General features: G+C 38.9%; 1 protein-coding gene across 2 annotated transcripts in view; it reads left to right on the forward strand.

Moving 5' to 3' along the window:
• The window catches only part of FBXL7 (F-box and leucine rich repeat protein 7), a 372876-nt gene that overhangs the window by 169733 nt on the left and 185055 nt on the right, over positions 1 to 18088 (forward strand). The gene's annotated exons all lie outside the window — the stretch shown is intronic.

The raw sequence follows: 18088 nt of genomic DNA on the forward strand, positions 1-18088 counted from the left end.
TCTTTCTTTCTTTCTTTCTTTCTTTCTCTCTCTCTCTTTCTTTCTTTCTTTCGTGTGTGCTTATTACTGAATTTACAATCCATTTGTTTTGACCTTTGAATATAAGGCAATTCCTTGAGGTAAAAGAAAGTTTTCTAAGATTTTCCAGGTAGAACCTTAGCATTTGACACAGGGCTTCTGAAAGACAATTACAGGAAACTGTGATGCAGAACCCCAAGTGGGATGTCAAATCCAAGAATTAGACTCAAATCCCCTGAGCATCCCATCTCCTATCTTTAGTGATCCAGTCAAGACATAGAGCGTTTCCTCTGTTTCGTAGTTGGAGTTAAATTCTGCTGGAGACTAGACTGTATGTTTTTATTTATTTTTTAAATCCAGAATGCTCTTTGTCATTTGACAGTGCAACATACTAAACTATTTAAAATACTTTGTGAGTGAAATCACAAGTCTGAGATGTGGTGTGTGTTGCTAGAGCACGTGAAGGGCAGGGCTCGGGCTGGGCAGTCTCCTTCATCTTACCTCCTTTCTTAACCCCAGGCATGCTTTTCTTCTCTCTCTCTCGAACTCCAGTAATTATCGTAGACATAAAGCAGATTTCAATGCATAGACAGTTCATTCAGATTGGTGGGTTGGATTATGTCAAAAAATTATTTGGGCAATTTTTATCTGGTTTAAGTGGGTTAAAAGAATGATGGCGCCCAGAGCTGCGCGGCTGCCCTCTCCTCTGATTTTGTATTCTGCCAAATCTCTGTGATCTGTCCAATTCTCCGTGATCCAAAGAAGCATTGCATTGAATTTCCATCAATTCATACTTCTTTTCCTTCTTCAAAACTTCACATTGTTTTGAGGTGAACCCAGAGATACATATTGATGATCCCAGTGTTAGAGACCAAGTACTGTAACGACCACATTTAAGCTCACGTACACAGAACAGTGAGCTCACAAGGGCAGGGATTTCTCTTTGTTTACTGTTACATTCCTTTCACCTTCAACAGTGCATGGTGCAAAAGGGTGAGGGTGACCCCTGCTCACTTGCGGATGAGAATCTTGCCTGTTTTGTACCGCTCTGCACTGCAGCCCCTGGAACAATGTCTACCTCTCATTTGTTGAGCGAATGAATGAACTTAAGAATTTGATCCTTTCTGTTGAAGTTTACAGTCTGGTTGGGAAGGCAGATTGGCAAAATTGTACAGAGCAGTAATAATCTGGGTTCACAAAGGAAAATTATCTCAGGACAGTTGTATTTTAATTGTCCAATTAATGACATAAGTAATTGTCCTCAATATTCAAAGTAGGAAAGTAATATAAACAAGAATCGGCCCCCAGCAGACTTTGGCATCCTTGGATTTTTATTTGTTTGTTTGGTTGTTTAAATAAATCTTTGGGTGTCTCTATGTTCCAGGCAGACTATCAGGTGCTGGGAAGTCAAATGTGAATAAGATAGATGCAGGTCTTGCCCAAATTAAACTCATAACTGAATGGGGAAAACAGTCAAAAAACAATAATTAAAAATGTTATTTTCTGGGGGCACCCAGGTGGCTCTGTCGGTTGAGTATCCGACTGTTGATTTTGGCTGAGGTTGTGATCTCAAGGTTATGGGATCGAGCCCCACATCAGGCACTGTGTTCAGCGCAGAGTCTGCCTGAGATTCTCCCTCCCTCTCTCTCTGCCCCTTCCCTCTCTCTCATGTGCTCTCCAAATAAATAAATAAATAAATCTTTAAAAAATGTTCTTTTCTGAAAAAAAAGACATATTGAGTTATAGAATAACAGAGAAGGCTACTCTAAAGGGGATGAACTACAAAAATGGAACATTTAAGCTGAACTTGGAGGATGAGAAGGAACCAGCTCTGTGAAGAGCATTCCAGGCAGAGGAAAGTGTATGTACAAAGGCCCTGGGGCCCAAAAGCAGTATGGAACTCAGTCGCCAAGAGAACTGTTCCAGATAGTGGTGAACAAAGAGTCAGGTACTGAAAGGTTTAGCTCAAGGGGACATGGTACACCAGTGTACCATGAGGCACAACACTCATTCTTGCTCAGATGTGGAGAATGGATTGTGGTGCCCAAGAATGGAAGGAGGGATTTGCTTTAATAGTTCACCCAAAAAATGATGGCCAACTTGCTCCTGAAGTAGCAGCAGTGAAGAACACAAGGTATGGCAGGATGTGAGGTAGAATGAAAGAATTTGCTGTTGGAAAAAAAAATGGGGGAGTGTTAAGGGGAAAGCAGGAAAGATGCAGTACTCCTAGGTTTCTGATTTAAACAGTGGGTAGACAGGGGTGCTCCTGACTGAGGGGGTAATACCAGTGCAAATCTGGGGTGAGAAGAAAGCATGGATTTAGTGGTGGACAGGTTAAGTGTGAGATGTCTGCTGGACAAACTCAGAGGTGTCAGGTAGCAGGAGGGAACCAGGTGTGTGTGTATGGATCTCAGAAAAAAAGTCTGAGCTCACGACATAAATGTGAGAACCCTCAACATGTTGAGGGCACAGTGATGGCAAACTAGCTGGACTTATTAAAATTCACGCCTTCAGTTTACATAACATGTATCCGGAACAGTGAACTACTGCAAATGCTTTTTCACCCCCCATTATTTTACCCACCCTGACTTTCTCAGCCTGGTCCTGTACTTTTTGTACTTGCCACAGGACCCTTGTCCACACATTTGCCCTCCTTGATCATGACTCCATTCTTTATTCTCTTTTACACCTGCTCTACATTACCCTGTCATCTCTCACTTCTCCACTGCAGCCCATAGGCCTTCCAGCCTCCTAAGCTGGTGCCTCCACCAGCTGCTTCTCAACTTTTGGACCCTTCCGCTGTGCTGTATACAGTGATCCACAAATTGTAGTGCCCCAGTGGTATTTGTTAAATAATGACAATATTCTTAAGTTCTATGAGTCTTTTAATGTGAGCCTCTTTTTCCAATATCATGAGATGTCCTACCTACTTCAGTAAAAATGAGGCTCAAGTCCTACAAAGGAAGAAGAAGAAAAGGGGGAGAATTGTTGGTTATAGGACATTTGTAGATCAGGTTGAATTGGTATGTGAATCAGGCATGAAATTTGTTTTCATGAGTCATCTTACCAAATTTTTCAAATAATGCTATGAATTAGAAACAATTTATCCACCATGAAGACAAGATACTAGATGATAAAGCTTCTCTATAGCATTTGAACTCCCTCTCAGCACCATGAATACCCATGGAAGTACATTATTTGATACATTATAAAGTCTTCATCTGTGGTTACTGATTAATGAAATTTGTTCTATAAATATATCCAAAGGTTTTGAGAAGCATCATTGCACAATACTGCATGTGACTACTCAATTTTAACTGGTCATACCCTCATTCTTACATGTCTGTTGTTCGCTTATCCACATCCTTGCTTCCTTCTTGGGTTGGACGTAGAGGTTCTGAGGTCTCATTTTTCTCCCAAATTAACATCCCAATCTGATGAGTGTCTAAAAAAAAAAAGTCAATTTACAATAATAGTTCTGTATCAACTGTAGGCATGTTCAATTATAGATGACAGATACTCAAGTGTTGATTCCTGAAAGTAAAATCTGCTAATAATCCAGTTCAAATATTTTGCCTATTCACAGATCTGGAAAAGAACAGTGTATGCAAATTATGCAAATATTTTTAATATTCTTTACTACCTGCGTAAAATGAGAATGAATTCCTCCTTGAGATATACATTTAGTATTTGAACAGGGATTTCATCTGTTAGTTAATATTTTGCTAAATTTACAAAAGCAAATATCATGATAGTTTTTTCTAGACTACCTGGATCACTCTATGCACATATATCGTTATAGGTATCTCTCATTTTTAATGAAGAAATTTTATAGTGTGTTTGAAAAGTCTAAAGGATAAAGATCTAATTTTTTTTAAACTAAACGTATTTAGAATAAACACATTATATGCTTGTTGGTGACAGCTACTCTGTGCAGGGAGATTGTTGGTGTCTCCATAGCTGTACAAAGACATCCAAGATAAAAGAAAGATGACAAGGTCTTTGCATTTGTCAGGTTGAAGCCAGGAGCTTCACGAGGAATACAAAGACTCTATGGAATTCCCAAAATGCTTTGGAGTCAGAAGAGACATAGAGTCCCAGAAGGCTGCAATGTGACAGTGGAGTCCCACAGAATGTTGTCACAAAGAACTAAGCAATCATGAGAAGGAAGGTCTGACCCATGGCTTTCTAGAGTCTTCCACATGAAAAGCTACTGAATGGATCTGTTAGAAATGATTGCCTCCTCAAAACCCCCTTTCCCAGGACAATAATGTAGTGTGAGTCAAAAGGTAAATGCAATCCAATTTACAGAAATAAGTTTTATTGCTCATTTGCTAGATACACACCATGAACTATGGAAAGTGCGTGTGTAACGGGTAGAATGGGTTCATCTGTCCACCATGAAGTGCTGTGGGCATCCAACCTTCTTTAGCGCAAATTTTTTTTTTTTTTTTTTTTTTTGGCCACACGCCTACCTTTGGATATTGATTTCTTCTCATACTATTTTTACCGCACTGTCTTCCCCTTCTCAAAGGACTATCCTACACTTTTCCTGCCAATACAGAATTTCCAGGGGAGAAATAAGGGTCTGCCTTGCTCTTTAAGTGCTGTATTAAAATATTCACCTTTCAACTACCTTCAACAAATATGTATTGAGCCCCTACTTTGAAATTTCTGCACAGGACAAGAGTCTAAAGTACAGATTAGTGGGATGTTTTTCTGTCTGAGTTGGACCGAGTCTGGTCAATTAGTATGCCAGAAGCCACTTCAAGTTTTCTCGAAGCACCTCTGTGCACGCCACTCTTCCTGGGAGATCCTGCTCTGCCCACTGTGGGAATGTACAAGTAGCCAGGAGTGGTGCCAGGGATTTCTTCCATATGTGTCTCCAGCCTTCCCCCATCCACCCTGTGTCCTTCCTCTTCTTCCAACTCCTCTTGCCTTCCCCTTTATTTTCTGTCTCACCTCTATAGCAGCATCTATCTTCTTGCTTTGTACTACTTCATCTTGCTCTCTTCCTAAATGGGCCCACAACCATTTTTATTTGTATTTTTAAGCCAAGCTTTGAGTGTGCATTTCCTGCAAGACCTGAGATGCTTTTCTGCTTCCAGTTTCTCTCCCCATTTTAGATCTCTTTGTGCCCAGGGGTTGGGCTAGTGTCTGATCGGGGATGGTACGTGGCTACCCTGGTCTCTGTTGAAAAGAATAGAGATCTGACGTCTGAAGACCAGTCACAGCCACCTTGCCCTATATTGCCCACTTGCTGTGGTGGTCTTACAAGCAGCCCCATCCCTGGAGATGAAGAAAGTCAGGCCTGTCGCCTGGTTCCCATTTCAGCTAGTGGAACAGAGGTACAAACCTGCAAAATAAGAAGTTTGTTTCCAAATGAAAACCAGATGTGCCGAATCCCAGTGTAGTGCTCGGTCCACTCTCAGCCCTGTGTCTTAGCAGATACGGAGGGTACCCTTCCCTCATGTGCCCTGCTCATCAACTCCAGCATTCCATTACCTAAAAAACGAGTACTCCAAATAAACTTTCAGTTACTGGAGCTAGAAATTGCAATCTCTGGCATTCAGGGAGCTGAACTGACAGTTGCTGGTGCCAAATACCACGTTGCCTGACATCTCAATGCTGAGGAATTCTCTTTGCCAGTTAATTTTTGCTTCAGGGAATGAACAATTGCTTATCAGATTCCCTGACCATTTGTATAAATCTCTGAGACATTATTCTCAGAAGAGTCCATTTTCTTCCTCTTTCACATAAAGCAGCCCGAGCCAGTAATCTGATATGCTTTTGTTTTCAGTTCTATTCTCATGAATTCTCCAAGTTATGTGTTTTTCTTTGGGGCTTAATTTGTTGTCCAACCAGAAGGGCACTTTAAGTAAAATCTATGGAGTTTTAAAATGTCCAGGGCTTATTACTGGAATATTTGAATATAGTTAAACTTACAGCAATAAACTTATGTGTTATAGGGTATGGGGCAAGGGATCAAGGTTGGGGGTTGTCCCAGGAAACGTTTGTCACATAGTTGGTCATCAACTCAAATGACAGGTGTTCTGGAACCATACTTGTATGGCATCGGTGGGTCTCTGGACATGGTTAGTTCCTTGTTAGTGAATGAATCTGATCAAGAATGTGTTCGAAATGCAGTCCCCGTTCTCGCTTTCTGTAAGATGAAGTCTCTGGGGACACCTAAGACTTAGGCCTGCCCACAAGTAGCTTACAGTCCATTTGGGAAGTTAAGACATGATGTTGTGATCCAAAAGCCATCATTAACATTTCAGACTCTGTCAGCTCTACCTTCAGAACATTATCTGGTCATTGCCACCTGCTCTAAGCCCCCTCCCCTTATCCCATCCCAGTTGTTGTCTTATCTCCCACATGGCATCCCTGCACTTCCACTGCTGCCCTCTTCAGCCTGTTCTCAATATTATAATCAGGGTGATCTGGTCATGTCAGTCCTCTTTTGAGTACCCGTTGGGGCCCCCCCAGTCCCCTCAGCATAGAGCTAGTATCCTTGCAACACAGACTATACCCTACACACAGTCCAGCCACATGCACTCTCAGTGACTCTCTGCTCCCAGTGTTCTTGCACACCTTGCTCCATCTGTGCTCACCTCCTTGCTTCTCCTGGAGAACACGAGGAATTGCTACCACAGGGCCTTTGCACTTACTGGTCTCTCTGCTTGGAAACCTTTTACCCTCAGATGGTTCACTTTCTTCCATATTCAGGTTTTCACTCAGAGTGAGGTCTTCTTAGGCCACATTCTCTTAAATTGGACTCACACACGCATATGCACACACACACAAACACACTTTCTGGCTTTCCTCTTTTCTTTCCATATAGGTATCGTGTGAAATTCTAATATTTTGTGTATTGTCTATCTTTTCCCCAGTAGGAAGTAAGCTCCATGAAGGCAGGGTTTTTTTTTTTTCCAGTTTTCCATCTTAGTATGTGGAACGATACCTGACACACAGTAGATAACCAATAAAAACTTATTGAATGATTATTTTATTGCTCCAAACATGAAGTGGTGTGTTAGTTTCCTAGGGCTGCTGTAACACAAATTTCAGGTGTCTGCAGAACCATGCTCCTCTGAAATTCTAGAAGGGAATCTTGGCTTGCCTCTTTCAGCGTCTGGTTCTGGCTTGTAGTATTCAGTCTCTGCCCACATCATCACATGGCAAGCTCTCCTCATGTGTCGGTGTCCTCACATGGTACTCTCCTTTCTGTGGGGGTCTGTGGCCTCATAGGTGGACACAAGTCACCTTGGAGTAAGGGTCCACCTTACCCTGGTGTGACCCCATCTTAATTTAATGAATTACATCTGCAACAATTTTCAAATAAAGTCACACTCTTAGATACCGGAAGTCAAGACCTAAGTATATCTTTCTGGGGGACAGCTAAATCCATAAGAGCCAGTAAGGGGCTGAATTAATTAGAGATGAAGGAAATGGGGACATGGAAAACAAATGGCTGGCATGAGATTTGAAGGAAGAGCACACAGGGATCCCCATAATAGGTGCCTCTGGAGTGTGAGGAGATAGAAGCTGGGGATGGAAAAGCATCTCAATCCCAGCATGGGTAGATGGGAAGGTTGGAAGCCATGTCCATGTCCCCTAGTGGTGCTAGCATCCTAGGTCCAGTCTTCTCCTCCGTAAGATGCCCCACATCCCAGAGGCAGCCAATGCCTAGGGCAGGTTATGTGTCTCCTGGAACTCTTACCAAGACACAAGTGAATCAAAGACTGTCTTTCTGCTTTCAAGAAACAGATTGTTGAAGAGCTAGTGGAAAGTGGGGGAGGAGGTGAGTGCTAATTTTCATCATGTCAAATAACAAATTGGTTGCACATTTTAAATTCTCCCACTTTCTTCACATCACCAAGAATTCCTCTTGAAACTTTCATTTATGATTCATGTTCTTATGAGAAATACCTATGTATATCATCACATAACCTGTGACCCATCTAACTTGTAAGATTTGCTCCTACCTATACCCCTTGCTGCATCCCGGCACATGTTTCTTTTTATGCTTTTCCTTTAGCCCTTATCAAGTACAGCCATTACTTACAGCCTTTTCTGCCATCCTCCTTCCTAGGTCCAGCTTGTCCATCTTCAAATGCAAGTTAAGCCCTAACCTTTTGGTGGCATTCATTATTTCCTACCCTGCCTTTTAGGTGTACGTGAATGAAGTTTTTGTCTCTTCTAAATTAGGATGCTAAACATGCCAAGAGGATGATTCTTTTGTTAACACTTTTCAGGAAACTGTAGATATAAATTTTGATTTAATTTTTGTTGTTCTGAACAAAAAAATGTGAAGTTTCAAATGTAAGAACAGGGCGCCTGGGTGGCTCAGTTGGTTAAGCGACTGCCTTCGGCTCAGGTCATGATCCTGGAGTCCCTGGATCGAGTCCCGCATCGGGCTCCCTGCTCGGCAGGGAGCCTGCTTCTCCCTCTGACCCTCCCCCATCTCATGTGCTCTCTCTCTCTCATTCTCTCTGTCTCAAATAAATAAATAAAATCTTTAAAAAAAAAAAAAATGTAAGAACATGATATCCCTCAGTTGTTTTCTGAGACAGCAATACACAACAATGAAAAGGGGTTAAGATTCAGAGAAGGGTTTGAGAAAGAAGAATTAAGAAATGTGGAGAAAGTTTGGTGGACATTTAAAAGTCTATATTATAGTATTCTTGGCCATCTTTGGTTTTGTTTTTCAAGCATCTATGCTCTTTTTTTGGAAAATAAATTATTTTACGTATGTGGTAGACCAAATAATGTCCCCCCAAAGATAGCCCCATCCTAATTCCTGGAACCTATGAATATAGTAGATTACATGGGAAAAGGGACTTTGCAGATATGATTAAGCTAAGGATTTTGAGATAGGGAGATTATTCTGAATTATCTGGCTTTGTCCAATGTAGTAACAAGGGCTCTTACTAAGAGAGAGGAAAGAAGGTCAGACTCTGCGAAGGAAATGTAATGACAGAAAACAGAGAGCAAAACAAAGGCATCATGACAACAGAGCATTGAGAGATTGAATTGCTGGCATTGACTATGGAGGATAGGGCCACAAGCCAAAGGATACAGGTGGCTTCTGGAAGCTAGAAAAAAGCAAGGAAATGAAATCTTCCCTGGAGCCTCTAGACGGAATGCAGACCTACTGACACCTTGATTTTAGAACTTATGACCTTCAAAACTGTAAGATAATAAATTTCTGTTGTTTTAAGTCAACTAATTTATGGTAATTTATTACAATGGCAAAAGGAAACTAACACACATATTTTAAGGGAGAGAAATTAAGGCCCTGACAATTAAAAGCAGAGACTAGGGCTTGGCAATCTTTTCTGTAAAGGACCAGATAGTAAATATTTTAGGCTGTGTGGGCCATATGGTCTCTGTCACGACTACTCAACTCTGTCATGTAGCATGAAAATAGCCAGAGGCAATATGTAAATAAACGGATATGGCTGTGTTCCAATAAAACTTTATTTACAAAAATAAGCAATAGCCTGGATTTGGCCCATGGGCTGTAGCTTGCAGATACATGGTATAAACCTATGTCTCATCATTATTTATTCTTTTAATTTATATTTTGTCATATTCTGGAATCTATTCCTATTTAAGTGTGCCACATGACCCACTGAACTAACTATAGAACAGTCATCGATGGTCCGTAGTTTGTTCTCCCACCAGTAACATTTAGATGTTTAATCTGTAAAAATCAAGCTCATTAAGACTCTATAGTGATCTTTATTTTTTTAAAAAAGATTTTATTTATTTGACAGAGAGAGACACAGCGAGAGAGAGAACACAAGCAGAGGGAGTGGGAGAGGGAGAAGCAGGCTTCCTGCCAAGCAGGGAGCCCAATGCGGGGCTCAATCCCAGGACCCTGGGATCATGACCTGAGCCGAAGGCAGACGCTTAAGGACCGAGCCACCCAGGTGCCCCTCTATAGTTATCTTTAATTCCTCAGTATTTGCCCACTGGAAAAGTTGTGTTTTGGCAGTGTAAATAGTAGTGCTAAATTACTCTGGCTTGATTTGCGCAAGTGAGAAGATCATACTGTATTTTCACGAAGCAGCCAGCATTTCTAATGCTGAGAATATGCACATCTCATAAAAATGTATTTCATCAAGCACTGTCTACAGAGGATTAAACTAAACTGTAAAACCATGTTTTTGTGTACAGCTTTCAAGATTGCTAATGCTCTTTTGTTTATCATTTCTCCATGGGACATCTCTCTTGAGGCAAATGTTCTCTCAGCAGAGAACTATACAGACAGTGTGATTTTTAGCCAAAGAAATTGCTGCATCCAGGGATTCTTACTAGGCTCATGTCATACATGAGTACTTTGTGCTTGTGTGAACCTGACCCCAAACATCTGTATATATGTGGCAAGTTAAAACAGCCTGCTAATACCTGGCTTGCCAGATACAGTTTTGTCCTCATCATGTTTATATTAGGATTATGTGACATTGACCCCCTTCCTGTGGCTATTGGCTTCTTTCTCCCTTCCTCCTTGCCTGTCATGCTGACTCCAGCCTGACCAGCTTAGATCCAATCCTGCCCACTCCCAGGTCAGTCTTGAATCACGATTACTTCCTCTACAACTTCTCTTAATATCCTTCTGGTCTGTATGTTGGTTAGTTCATTAATGTCACATGAAGTTTTACTGTTTACATGATTTTTGCATTCATCCTGTGAAATTATAGATGCTCATATTCAGAAACTAGCTTATAATTTGTTTACAGTTCATAATGCATAAGTATATTTAATAAATATTTTCTGGCTTATTTAATTGCTAGATTCTGTTACTTAATTTGAGCCTTTGGATTTTTATTTAAAAACTTTATTTTTTTAAGAATATTTTTAGGTTTACCACATTGAGGCAGGTGTAGAGATTTCTCATATCCCTCCCCCCCACACACACATTTATAGCCCTCCCCCCGCCCATTATCAACATCACTCACCAGAATGGTACATTTTTTACCTGGGATGAACCTACATTGAACCCAAAGCTCATAGTTTACTTTAGGGTTCCCTTTGGGTATTGTATATTTTATGGGTTTGGACAAATTCCATCATTATAATATCATACAGAGTATTTTTATTGCCCTAAACATTCTTTGTGCTCTGCCTATTCATCTCTTCCCCTCCAAACACTCCTGGCAACCACTTGTCTTTTTATCATCTCTGTAGTTTTGCCTTTTCCTAAATGTCATATAGTTGGGATCATACAGCATGTAACCTTTCCAGATTGGCTTTTTTCACCTAGTAATATATACTAAAGGTTCCTCCATGTCTTGTCATGGCTTGATAGCTCATTTCTCAAAGCACTGAATAATTATTCCATTGTCTGATGTACCACAGTTTGTCCATTCACTTACTGAAGGACATCTTGGTTGCTTCAGAGTTTGGGCAGTTATGGATAAAGCTGGTATAAATACCTGTATGCAGATTTTTGTGTAGGCATAAGCTTTCAATTCCCTTGGGGAAATACCAAAGAGCACTGGATCATATGGTAAAATTATGTTTAGTTTTTTAAGAAACTACCAAAATAACTATACCATTTTGCATTCCTACTACCAGTATATGAGAGTTCCTATTGCTCCACAATCCTTGTCAGCTTTTGGTGTTGTCAGTTTATTGGATTTTGGCCATTATAATAGGTGTGTAGTACAATCTCAGTGTTGTTTTAATTTGTATTTCCCTGATGACAGAAGCTTTCATGAGTGTTTTTACCATCTATATATCTTCTTCAGTGACATGTCTGTTAAGGTCTTTGGTCTATTTTTTGAATAGGCTCTTTTCTTATTACTGAGTTTTAAGAATTCTTTGTATATTTTGGATAACAGTCCTTTGTCAGGTGCACCTATTGCAAATATTTTCTCTGAGTCTATCTTGTTTTGTCATTCTCTTGATATTGTCTTTCACAGAGGAGAAATTTTTAATCTAAACAAAGTTCAAGTTATTATTTCTTTCATGGATTGACTTTGGTGTTGTATCTAAAAAGGCCCTGCTATGCCCAAGGTCAAGCAGACTCCCCACTGAGCACGGAGCCAGACTAGGGGCTTGATCCCATGACCCTGAGATCATGACCTGAGCTGAAAGCAAGAGGCAGATGCTCAACTGACTGAGCCACCCAGGTTCCCCTGTGTTTTACATTTAGATTCATGATCCACGTTGAGTTAATTTTTGTGAAAGATGTTAAGTTCTGTGTCTAGATTCTTTTTTTTTTTTTTAAATGTGGATATCAGTTGTTCCAGCACTGTCTGTTGAAGAGACTATCTTTATTCATTGTATTATTGCCTTTATTCCTTTGGCAAAGATCAGTTGACTGTATTTATGGGGATCTATTTCTAGGCTCTGTATTCTGTTCCATTGATCTATTTGTCTATCCTCTCACCCATACCACCCTGTATTGATTACTATAGCTTTATATTAAGTCTTGAAGTCAGTAAGTGTCATTGTTCTAACTTTGTTGTTCTACTTTATTATTGTATTGGCTGTTCTGGATCTTTTGCCTCTTTGTATAAACTTTAGAGTGAGTTTGTTGATATCTTAAAATAACTTCCTGGGTTTTGATTGTGATTGCATTGGGTCTATAGATCAAGTAGAGAAGAACTGACATCTTGGCAGTATTGAGTCTTTTCCATCTGTGAACACAGAATATCTCTCCATTTATTTATTTCTTCTTTGGTTTTGTTCATCAGAGTTCTGTAGTTTTCCTTACACGGATCTTGTACATATTTAGTTAGACTTATTCTTAAGTATTTCATTTTTGGGGGGTGCTAATGTAAATGGCATTATATTTTTTAAATTTGTTTTTATTTTTATTTTTTTATTATGCTATGTTAGTCACCATACAGTACATCATTAGTCTTTGATGTAGTGTTCCATGATTCATTGTTTGGGTATAACACCCAGTGCTCCATGCAATATGTGCCCTCCTCAATACCCATCACCAGGCTAACCCATCCCCCCACCCCCCTCCCCTCTAAAACCTCTGAGAAACAAACTGAGGGCATTGTATCTTTTATTTCAAATTCCATTTCTTCATTGTTGGTATATAGGAAAGCAGTTGACTTTTATATATTAATCTTGTATCTTGCAACCTTACTGTAATTACTTATTTATTATAGGAGATATCTGTTGATATTTTTGGATTTTCTTTCTTCCCCCCCAAGTTTTTACTTAAATTCCAGCTAGTTAACATAGAGTGCAATACTAGTTTCAGGTGTAGAATTTAGTGATTCATCACTTACATAAAACACCCGTGCTCATCACAAGCTGTCCTTAATACCCATTACCTATTTAACCCATCCCCCTGCCCACCTTCCCTCCAGTAACCATCAATTTGTTGTCTATAGTTAAGAGTCTGGTTCTTTCTTTCCCCTATGTTCATTCGTTTTGTTTCTTAACTTACACATAGGAGTGAAATCATGTCGTGTTTGTCTTTCTTTGATTGACTTATTTTGCTTAGCATTATGCTCTCTAGCTCCATCCACATCATTGCGTGGCAAGATTTCATTCTTTTTTATGGCTGAGTAATATTCCATTATATAGATTATATATGTGTGCGTGTGTGTGTGTGTGTGTGTGTGTATACATATACACACACACATCACGTCTTCTTTATCCATTCATCAGTCAATGGATATATGGGCTGTTTCCATAATTTGGCTATAGTTGATAATGCTGCTATAAACTTCGGGGTACATATGTCTCTTTGGATCAGTACTTTTTATCCTTTGGGTAAATAACTAGTAGTGCAGTTGCTGGATTGTAGGGTAGTTATGTTTTTAAGTTTTTGAGGAACCTCCATACTCTTTTCCAGAGTGGCTGCCCCAGTTTGCATTCTCACTAACAGTGTAAGAGGGTTTCCCTTTCTCCACATCCTTGCCAACACCTGTTGTTTCCTGTACTGTTAATTTTTGCCATTCTGACTGGTGTGAGGTGATATCTCATTGTAATTTTGATTTGTATTTCCCTGATGATGAGTGATATTGAGCATCTTTTCATGTGTCTGTTGGCCATCTGGATGTCTTCTTTGGAAAAAGGTCTATTCATGTCTTCTGTCCATTTTTTATTCTTTTTATTTTATTGATTTATTTGACAGAGAGAGACACAGCAAGAGAGGGACCACAAGCAGAGGGAGTGGGAGAGGGAGAAGCAGGCCTCCCACTGAGCAGGGAGCCCGATGTGGGGCTTGATCCCAGGACACTGGGATCATGACCTGAGCCATAGGCAGACGCTTAATGACTGAGCCACCAGGTGCCCCTTCTGTCCATTTTTTACCTGGATTATTTGTTTTTTGGGTGCTCAGTTTTATAAATTCTTTTTGTTTAAGCTAAATGCCCAGTGTGGAGCCCAACGTGGGGCTTGAACTCACAACCCTGAGATCAAGACCTGAGCTGAGATCAGGAGTTAGACACTTAACCAATTGAGCCACCCAGGCAGCTCATAAATTCTTTATATATTTTGGATACTAACCCTTTATCAGATATGTCATTTGCAAATATCTTCCCCCTCCCCAAATAGGTTGCCTTTTAGTTTTGTGCTTGTTTTCTTTGCTGTGCAAAAGTTTTTTATTTTGATGAAGTCCCAATAGTTTATTTTTGCTTTTGTTCCCCGAAAACTTTGGATTCTCTGTGTAAACAATCATGTTATCTGTGAACAAAGACACTTTTAAGTCTTCTTTCCCTATATATGACTTTTACTTCCTTTTCTTGACTTATTGCATTAGCAACATCCAGTGGGATGTTGAAAAGGAATGGTGAGAGGGACATTCTTGCTTTGTATTTGATCTTAATGGGAAAGCTTTGAGTTTCATACTATTAAGTATGATGTTAGCTATAGGGTTTTTTTGTGGATAGTCCTTATCAAGTTGAGAAAGTTTCCCTCTATTCCTAATTTACTGAGCATTTTTATCATGAATAGGTGTTAGATTTTGTCAAATCCTTTTTCTGTATCTACTGATATGATCATATATTTTTTTTTTTTTTAGTCTGTTGATGTGATGGATTACATTAATTGAATTTTGAATGTTGAACCAGTCATGCATACCTGGGGTAAATCCCACTTGGTTATGGTGTGTACTTCTTTTTATACTCTTTTCAGTTCAGTTTGCTAATATTCTGTTGAGGATTTTTGCATCTGTGTTCATGAGACATATTAGTCTGTAGTTTCTTTTTCTTCTTATATCTTTGTCTAGTTTTGATATTAGGGTAATAAAATGAGTTATGAAATATTCCCTCTGCTTCTATCCTCTGAAAAAGATTGTAGAATTGGTATAATTTCTTCCTTAAATGTTTGGTAGAAGTCACTACTGAGTTCATCTGGGCTTGGCACTTTTGGTTTTAGAAGATAATTAATAATTAATTCAATTTATTTAATAAATACAGGCCTATTCAGATCATCTGTTTCTTCTTGTGAGAGTTTTGGTAGATTGTGTCTTTCAAGGAAAGGGTCCATTTCGTCTAGGTTATCAAATTTGTGGGCATAGTTGTTCATAATATTCTCTTATTATGCTTGTAATTTCCATAAGAATCTGTACTGATGTCCCCCTTTTCCTTTCTAATATTAGTAATTTGTGTCCTCTCTCTTTTTTCTTAGTTACCTTGGCTAGAGGCTTATCAATTCTATTGATCTTTTGGAAGAACCAGTTTTTGGTTTTGTTGAGTTTCTGTGTTGATTTCCTGTTTTCAATTTCATTTTCAATTTCTGCTCTAATGCTTATTATTTCTTTTTTTTTCTGTTTACTTTGGATTTATTTTATTTTATTTTATTTTTCTCCTTACTCTGAATTTAATTTGTTCTTCTTTTTATAGTTTTCTTAAGGTAGAAATTTAAATTATTGATTTTTGTTCTTCATTTCTGATCTATGCATTCAATACTATAAATTTCCCTCTAAGCATTGCCACAGATTTTGATAAGTTGTGTTTTTATTTTCATTTAGTTAAGAGTATTTTTTAGTTTATCTTGAGAGTTCTTCTTTCATCCACGTGTTATGTAGAAGTATGCTGCTTAATCTCCACATACTTGGGGATTTTCCAGTTATTTTTTCTTTTATTGATTTCCAGTTTAAATCTCTTATGGTCTGAGAGCAGACATTTTATATTTCTATTCTTTTACAGTTGTCAGGGTGTGTTTTATGGCCCAGAATGTGATCTACCTTGGTGAATGTTCCGTCTGTGCTTGAGAAAAATAGATATTCTGTTGCTGTTGGATGAAGTAGCCTATAGATATCAGTTATATCTGGTTGATTGTGGGTGTTCAACTATGTCCTTACTGACTTCCTGCCTGCTGGATTTGCCCACTTCTGAGAAAAGACTCTTTGGATTTTAGTATAGGTGTATGACAATATATTGAGAAATATGCTAGTGGTTTACAACAGGATCCTTACTTTCATTTTACCATTTAAGTTGCAGCAAGTGTTCACCCCCTCCCTTAATATTTTCTCTTTTTTTAATTTTAAAAAATTTTCCCTCCCTTAATGTTTTTAGAGAAAGCAATCTACTCTCATTTCTAGATTTTTGCTTAGTGGCTATCATTTATGTTTAAAAATCATATTTGATAATAATATTTAATTAATGTCTTGGAAGCAAAGTATAATTAGGCTGTATGCCTGAACCTTTTTGGTTTTGGCTTGACTTCACCTAAGCTATTCCAGATGATTAAGCATTTTTATTATCTTCAAACACTTACATAGAAGGCAAGGCTTGAGTCTCCTGACATGGATTGATTCTAGTTTAAATAAATCTGCCATTCTACACATTGACCAGGCCTCCATGAATATACCACTTGGTATGGAGAGCTGTGTTTGGCAGTGCATTTCTGACTTCTTTCCAGTTCTCAGGAATACCTCCTCTTTGTATTCCGATGTCTCATAGGTGTGATGACTGTGTGGTTGGCCTGGTTTGACAGTGTATACTTCCATCCACTCAGCAGATGTAAAAAGTAGAATTCCCCTGAGACTCCACCATAAAGTATTCTAAAGACATTTAGAATAAGTGCTGAGCACCTAAACCATTCCTCTTTTTAATTGTCTCTGCACCCGCTCCACTGAAAAATTATGATTTAGTGGATCTTCTGATGTCTAAAGGTATTGCAAGCCAGTGGTCAGGACATTAGAATAATAAGAGACAGCAAAAGTGCTTGCTTGCCCCCTTGTAGTCATACTGTTTGGATGAGTGCGAAAAGATGAGTGAAAAGTTGAGATCAACTAATTACATAAAAATAGACACAAGACATTGCTCCTCAACAGCACCTCTGATGTACACCTGCCAAAAATGTGTGTTACCTGGAACTAAGTGTGGGAAAACAGATGGATCCAAATGGAGGCACATTATGCAAAATAAATGGCCATGGGCTCTTCCAAAATGCCAATGTCTTTAAAGTCAAAGAGCCCGAGGAAACGTTCCAGAATAAAGAATCCCTGATTGGATCCTAAATTCAAAAATAAGATTTCTCAGTTTTACAGGGCATTACTGCATTAATGGAAAAAATTTAAATACAGAGTGCATGTTAAGAGGATCAAATTATTGTTAAATTTTCTGTGTGTGGAGAATTATATTGAAGTGATGGGGGTTAATATCCTTCATGGAAGGAACATGGTGAAGTCTTTTAGGGATTCAGAGTAAAAGATTTGCCACTAACTCCCAAGTAATTGAGAATAAGAGAATGTGTACGTGTGTATACCTATGCATACATACCTATGAATGCACATACACTCATCTGTATACATATATAGGCAAATGCAAACATAAACGAGAGAAAGAATGTAGTAAATGTTAACACTTAGTAAATCTTGGTATATGGGTGTTTGTTATACTATTCTTCCAATTTTTCCATAGGTTTGACATTTTTCAAAATAAAATGTTGGGGAGAAAAAGACAAATCCCAGTGTCTTTTCCCTGGCTTTGGTTTGGATATTAGTTAAGGTTCAGATAAACTAAAGTGGAAAATCCCCAAGCTACTAAAAGAAATAATCTGTTCTAATCCTTTACAATATTTGGATATTTTGGCAATTATAAACAAGGGCAGTTGAAGGCTAACTAAACAAATACGTCTT

This window comes from Phoca vitulina, unplaced genomic scaffold, assembly GCF_004348235.1.
Source record: "Phoca vitulina isolate PV1807 unplaced genomic scaffold, GSC_HSeal_1.0 scaffold17, whole genome shotgun sequence".
NCBI classification, from domain to species: Eukaryota; Metazoa; Chordata; class Mammalia; order Carnivora; family Phocidae; genus Phoca; species Phoca vitulina.